Raw genomic sequence first — 7,122 nt, 5'->3', positions numbered from 1 at the left:
GTGTGTGTGTGTGTGTGTGTGTGTGTGTGTGTGTGTGTGTGTGTGTGAGTGTGTGAGAGAGTATGTGTGTATGTGTGTGAGTGAGTGTGTGTGTGTGTTGGTTTCGTTTTATTCATTCAGCAATAATGTCTGCATCCACCTTTCTGGGGTGTTTTAGCTTTAGAAATATGGAAAACGTTCTTGCTTTTATAAATGCTGGTTTGCTATTATATTTATTTTCTATGTGTGTTGCAAAATTAAGTCACCATATAATGAGATATAGTTTTGCTGGATTACAGAAAAAGGGAGAAACTGGTGAACCAAACCATGTGAGAGAAAAATTTGGAGCAGAAATGTAGCATTTCAAAGGCACACAAACTAATAAATTGGCTGTGAAGCCGTAATGAAATAATCTTTCGGCCCATTTACGTCTGATGTGAACAGAGCTCTGAAACTTGTGCCGTTTGTGTGCATGTAAAATATCTCAGCCTTCCTCCTACAGCTTTTTGCCATCGAGAATGTTTTGATGTTGTTGTCCACCTCAGAACGGCTCAAGTGAAAGCAGACTTTCTTGAATGCACATACAAACCAAAAAGCTGCAATTGAGCTGCGTTCGTTCAGAGACACACTAAACACACGCCAGGGACTCGATAACTACTTTCTCTGTTTGCTTTCATCATTAGACAGACACAAAGCAGGTTTGCCGTGATGTTATCAGACCGTCCTAACCATCAGAAGAGTTAGAGAAATGTTTGCAGACTCGATATGTTTTGACAGTAAATCACAGATTCAGCCCCACACGTCGAAGCTCACAGTAAGCACACAGATCCATCACAACACTTTTCTGTTCTGTCTATCAGCCTAATACAGTAAATAATAATGGAACAGAGCGCACCTCTCCTGAAAGCAGACTGTATTTATTTACCAGTTTGTCTTGCCACAAATTTGAGTGGAATAAATAAGTGTGTTCAGTCTTTTGAACAAACAGCCATGAGGTAGCGTCTGACGCGGCAGAATAAACATGTGTTTGCATCGAGCTTTGAGGAGCCTGTGTGTGTGTGTGTGTGTGTGTGTGTGTGTGTGTGTGCAGCTCACAGGTCTGGCCATGTAGTTTATGCTGTTTTATTGACTAAAGAATATCCATGATATCCTGATATCACATGAGCTCCATATTTAATATTTGACAGGAATGAAAATGAGGCTGTGAGGGACTGAAGTACAGCATGTAAAAAAAAAAATAAAACTTTCAGTAGACAAAAACTCCATAAAACAGTTCTGAAAGTTGTGAGTTGTGAAAACTTCACACAGTGCGTGCCATTGTAAAACAGTTAGTCTGTCATCCACGTTAAGTTCATCATGGTGTCTAACCTGACTAAGGTCTATAAAGGACTGATTTGGAATGAGCTACATAGACAGCACAGGCTGTCCTATCAAAATAAAAGGCCAGTTCTTTCTTTCTTTTTCAGCTCTTGGCAGTTCTGGGATCACTTCTGAAAATGATGCCTCCTAATAATTTGTCCAAAAGGCAGTGTGTTTGAGCTCGATGGTGCTTTCCTCGAGGAGCACCTGATGATGATTCAAAACGCTCTCAGCTTTAGGACCAGAGCTGTCGACTCAAGCTGCCAGTAATGTCTCTGAGGAATCCTGTTTTGACTGGATCTACAGAGCAGAAGGGAGATTTTGATTGTAGGTAATAATGTCTTGAGACTGCTCATTAAGTGTCACATCACTGAGGTGTAATCACAGGGTTAGTTCATGCTTTGTCATCCTATTCATGCCAAATTTATGTAAGTATTTATCCATCAATCTAGCACTCGTTGATCTTTGACCGGATTCTTGTGCAGAAGATTAATTGTGATGTATAATCGAACAGAGCTCTCGATATCAGTGTGTGTGTATGAGAATAACTTTATTTCATCTCTCACAGGTTTCAGAGATGGATGAATAGAGTAATAGATTTCATGCTGACTGTGTTCACAAGCACGCTTTCTTAAGCAGACACAAAGTGCACCTTGCTTAATTAGTGTCCAATATGATCAATCAATCAATCAATGGACATACTGACTGTAAATAAATGAGCGATGTAGGAAATCGCTTATAGAGAAATGCACACAATCCACATGTTATTTAGCTTGGACCTATTAGTCTTAGATTTTATTTTTTGAATTGTGATATTGTAAAGTTCATCTTTTAATCTGAAGCTTTTTAAAATAAATATATATGACTCTATCTTCGCAGTAATTAAGGCTAGAGTGTCAGTGATATGGAGCAAATGTGTGATCTGCGAGTTGTCGAGCGGCCTCCTCATAATCCACATGATTCACTCTCTTCTGGTTGCCACAGAAACATCGGTTGAATGTCAAGTTTGGACACTGCGCCGGTTTACAGCCATCAAGTGCTTCCAAACGAGCAGAGAATGCACAATACAGCACAGAGAACAATGAAGACAAGCGTGAGCAAACAAAGAATTCAAGAAAAAAGCAGCATGGCTTGTGTTTTAGATTCTTGTGTCCCAACAGGCTTCTTAACTAGCTTAACCAGGCATGGTTATGTTGATCAACCACTCATACCAGCACTAACCAGACTCTTGAGAAGTGTGTGACACTGAGGATCGATTGACGATGAGTGAGACAGAGTCATAGTCTTAATCATTAACTTGGATGCGTTATCGTATTTTTCACTTGGAAACAGCAACAGACATTTAAGTGAGAGTGAAAAGCACGCGTGAGACTGTATTATTTTATTTAGCTTGTCTTGCTGTCGTGATGCTAGCGTGTCCTGAGACGCGTGATCTGAAGAATCGCTCATGTCTGGAGCACAAACGGCGCAGGCTTTAGCAAACAACAGCATATCGCTGGAATGCAGTTTTGAGAGAATGACCTTTAAAGTCTCAGTCTTCCTCACAAACACATGCATTGATTACTGGCGTTTATTAACCGTTGGCCAATCGTCATCGACTGCAATGAAGTGAAAAGCAAAGACGTGTGATTCCAGGAACAGGCCAATGTTTACAGAAGAAACACAAAATAACTAATACGGTCACATTCTGCTGGCCTGACATAAGGCCTGTTTCACATTCGCGCTCCGCCAATTGGTGCGCTTCCATCCTGGTCCCTAGGCAACCATTGATAATAATGAAATGTCAGGCTTCATTGATTCCAGACACAAGAGCCTTGGGCCGAAAGTGAAATAAATAATTCATTTCAAACTGGAAGAGTTGGGTGAACCTTCGTTCAGTGCATTTCTTTGTCAAATTCAGAACTGAAGAATCAGCTCCCTTTTGTTTGTAAGTGTGAATGTGAATCGAAGAATTTTACAATTCCATGATCTGAGTTCATTTGTCCAACACAAGAAAAATGTATACTGTTGATAAACAATATAAAAACAGACGTCACATAGGGCTAAATGCGTAGCATTTTAATAAAACTGTTAACTTTACGGCAGCGGGGAATATGAACGCGCATGGATTATTTTATTTAATCTGTGTTCTTTTAATGTTTCGTTTTTTTTTTACCTAAAATAGAGACAAGGATGTTGATGTGTCTCTAAAATTCGACATTAGTAACTTACTTTTAGCAGCATCAGACACGCACGCGCACTCACAAGATCTCCCCGTTCTTACTTGAGAATTCAGTTCACTGGAGACTCGCACTAAACGGTTCATTTGAATCAGTGAGTTGTCGACTCGAGAACAGCTGCAATCGGATCATTCCAATTCGTGAATGAATCGTTTGGTGCGATTTGCGAACCGATTTAAAAGGTTCATTGAAAATAATCAGTTCGTTCTTGAATCAGACACCGCTTCTGCGTGTCGGAGCACGTGATATATTATAAGGAGTAACGATATGTTTTATGAAATGTAGTGAAGTAAAAAGTACGATCTTATGCTTTGGAATGTAGTGAAGTAAAAGTAAAAGTTACTCAAAATAAAACGACTCCAGTAAAGTACAGATACTTGAAAAATGTACTTAAGTACAGTAACGAAGTAAAGCTACTCCGTTACTGTCCACCACTGCAAGTAATATACATAATTACTGCATTCACTTTTACAAATATTAGTTCCCTGATATATAGACACAGAAACTGCTTAGACTTACAGTATTTCTCTAAACTCATTTTCTCTAAGCTCATTAATGTTGAAACCATCAACAGCCATCAAAACTGATTTGCACCATTGTTTTTATAATGTTTTGTAAGACCTCCTTACTGTATGTTGTGTGCAAGAACATGTTTACGGGTAATTTACACGTACAGCAGTTGTATTTGAATTCTTAGTGAGGTCATTGCATAGACTTTTATTGATTTTCTATCAGGTTAATGGTATTTTCTATCAGCTAACCAACCCCTAAACTTACCCATCACAGAAACATGTGTAGAACACAAATACAGTTAAACCACTAGACACACACACACACACACACACACACACACTTGTGTTTCCATGTTTTATGGGGACATTCCATAGGCGTAATGGTTTTTTTATACTGTACAAACTGTATGTGCTATTGTCCTACACCAACCCTACCCCTAAACCTAGCCCTTACAGGAAACTTTGTGCATTTTTACTTTCTCAAACTCACTCATTCTGTATGATTTATAAGCTTGTTTCCTCATGGGGACCTCAAAAATGTCCCCACAAGGTCAAAATTTACTAGTATTACTATCCTTGTGGGGACATTTGGTCCCCATAACGTGATAAATACCAGGTACACACACACACTCACACACACACACACACACACACACACACACTCTTCATCAGGAGCTCACCACATCTCCTCCGCTGTCCTGAGCTTCTCACGCTCACTCACCAACAGCATGATTCACACACCGTGTGTGTTCAGTTAAATACAGCTAATAACACTCTTAACCCTTTCTGTTTAAGTAACTATAAATCGAGCTGTAATCTGTTTCATATCTCTATAGAACCGGCCGCACGAGTGAAAGGTTCATAGAGACAGAGTTTAGGTGTGACCATCTTTACTGAGGAATCCTAGTACACTACTGTCTAATAATCAGAGTATACAAAGCACATGATTCAGAGCTCTGTGGTCTTGCTCTAATTTATGAGAAATCTCCTCACAATCAGCTGGTTTCCTCACGAGCATTTGCACATCGTGTCTCTGTGATTCACAGATGGTCACAAGTTCATGAAGAGTTCAACCAGTCAAACACTCGAGGAAGCGCTCGCAGTGACGTGATGGTTAATGACTCGTTTGTCGATTACAAACCCTCATCAGCTAAGAAAAAACTACAGAAGAGGAACATGTCAAACCCTCTTCATGTGTTCAAAACAGAGGTTCTGGTTTAGAGCAGAAAGGCTGCTGTGGAACAGCTCTGAATCGGGAGTGAACAATCAAAGTTAATAGTGGTCCAACATTAATGACACTCACTCAAATTCTTTCTTACATTGAGTGAAACATGTTTCATACAGAACATGTGACCTGCTGAGCGCATTCATCCTAGCACAGCTCTGAGAATGTGTCGATCCGACTCGAATGCAGAATAACAGACCACAAAATCGTGAAAACACGGCTATTCTTGGAAGAATGTGAGCGCGTCTGGTAAGAGCAGGTGTTTATCAGCGCTGGCGGGAGGGAAGCTCATATCTGTGGGTGTTTACCGCTGCTAACACACAGCTGAAGGTCACGGGGTCAAAGAGCAGCAGGGTGCATCTCAACAAATCAGGCCAGGTTTCATCCCGAAAATAAAAGAACAAATCAACATTTAAGCACATTTATGCTCCAATTATCATCAAAAACAGAAAGCTGGTACTACACGCCGGAAGTATTTGATGTATTACCTTTAATTTATACAGATTTAAATTGTAGTACAGAATTTACTGTATATAAAGTATAAGAGAAATGAGAATCAAATTAGAACCACTATAGAAATTAATGAGAAATTTAAAAAGTAATGAGAATTTGGAGTTTAAATCTGCTTAATTGTGAAGAAAATTGTCCTATGGATAGTCCTCATTTTCTTTATGTGAAATATAATTTCTTATTTCTATTTTGAGGTCATGACAGGTTTGGTGAGATTCAGTGCGCAGATGAACAGAGATGATGAAGATATGGCCTGCTACATGTGCATTAAACCTTTAATTTATGAAATGTTACTGTGTTTCAAAGCTGTCTGTCAGATGAGCCATTCTCAGCACTGAAGGGTCATTAGCAGGAGCTGACGAGGTCATGGGTCACGGGTCACATGACACACGTATGAACCCAACAGCTCTGATATCTCCCACACTCATCTGCATGATTTATGTTCATCAGTATCCTACATCATATGGAAGAAGAAACTGGACAATAACTATCCCCTTTGACTTTAGTAATCAATCACTGCTCATCTTCCTACATAAAGACATCTGATACACTGACTATGAGTAAATGATGATGATGATGATGATGACTGAGTGACTGTCACTCACCAAAAGAAAAAAAGAAAAATCTATTTGCAGAAAAATTACAAATAACGATTTGTAATGTTTCTAGCACAACATGACTGAGTCTCGAGCGCAACACAAGAGACGTCTCGTCCTCAAATGAAGATTACGATTTAATCTCAGTCTCGTTTGCTGGGATTAAATGAATTAAGATAATTAAGACTCACCTCTGTGATGTCTGAGAGAGAGATATTCAGGAAAGTTCACGTTCAGGAACTGCTCGTTTTATTAATCACTGCATTATCATCTTGTTTTGTTGTGTGTCGCACGTGAAACACAAAAGCAGAATACGATTAATGAACTGATCAAAAGTACCCCTCGATTGTAATGTGAGTCACAAAAGCATCTGCCAAATGCATTTCATTTTTGTAGACAACACATTTTCCCTTCACTTTTATCTGCTCCTTTCCTTGCTCTCATCACTCGCTCAGAGTAACCGCACGGTAATAATCAAAGTTTAAACTTTCGTTTTGATGCTCTAAACTTTGTGTTATTATTAGACAGTTTGTCAAACTGTTAGAAAGTGAAAAACCCCACACCGCATGAAGAAACCCTCTACAGAGAGATGAGAAGTGCCAATCTGTAAAGTCAAAGCAGCGAGATGGAGAAATGAGTAGCTCACGTCACGCAGACGCGGTTTTGTAAAACTGTAAAAAGGTGAAAACTCTCTCATCATTTACTCTCCTTCAAGTTGTTGC

This window comes from Sinocyclocheilus rhinocerous, unplaced genomic scaffold (genome assembly GCF_001515625.1).
Source record: "Sinocyclocheilus rhinocerous isolate Xijiao unplaced genomic scaffold, SAMN03320098_v1.1 scaffold3468, whole genome shotgun sequence".
Classification (NCBI taxonomy): Eukaryota; Metazoa; Chordata; class Actinopteri; order Cypriniformes; family Cyprinidae; genus Sinocyclocheilus; species Sinocyclocheilus rhinocerous.
The sequence above is the reverse complement of the archived record's forward strand: the minus strand, read 5'-3'. Positions refer to the sequence as shown.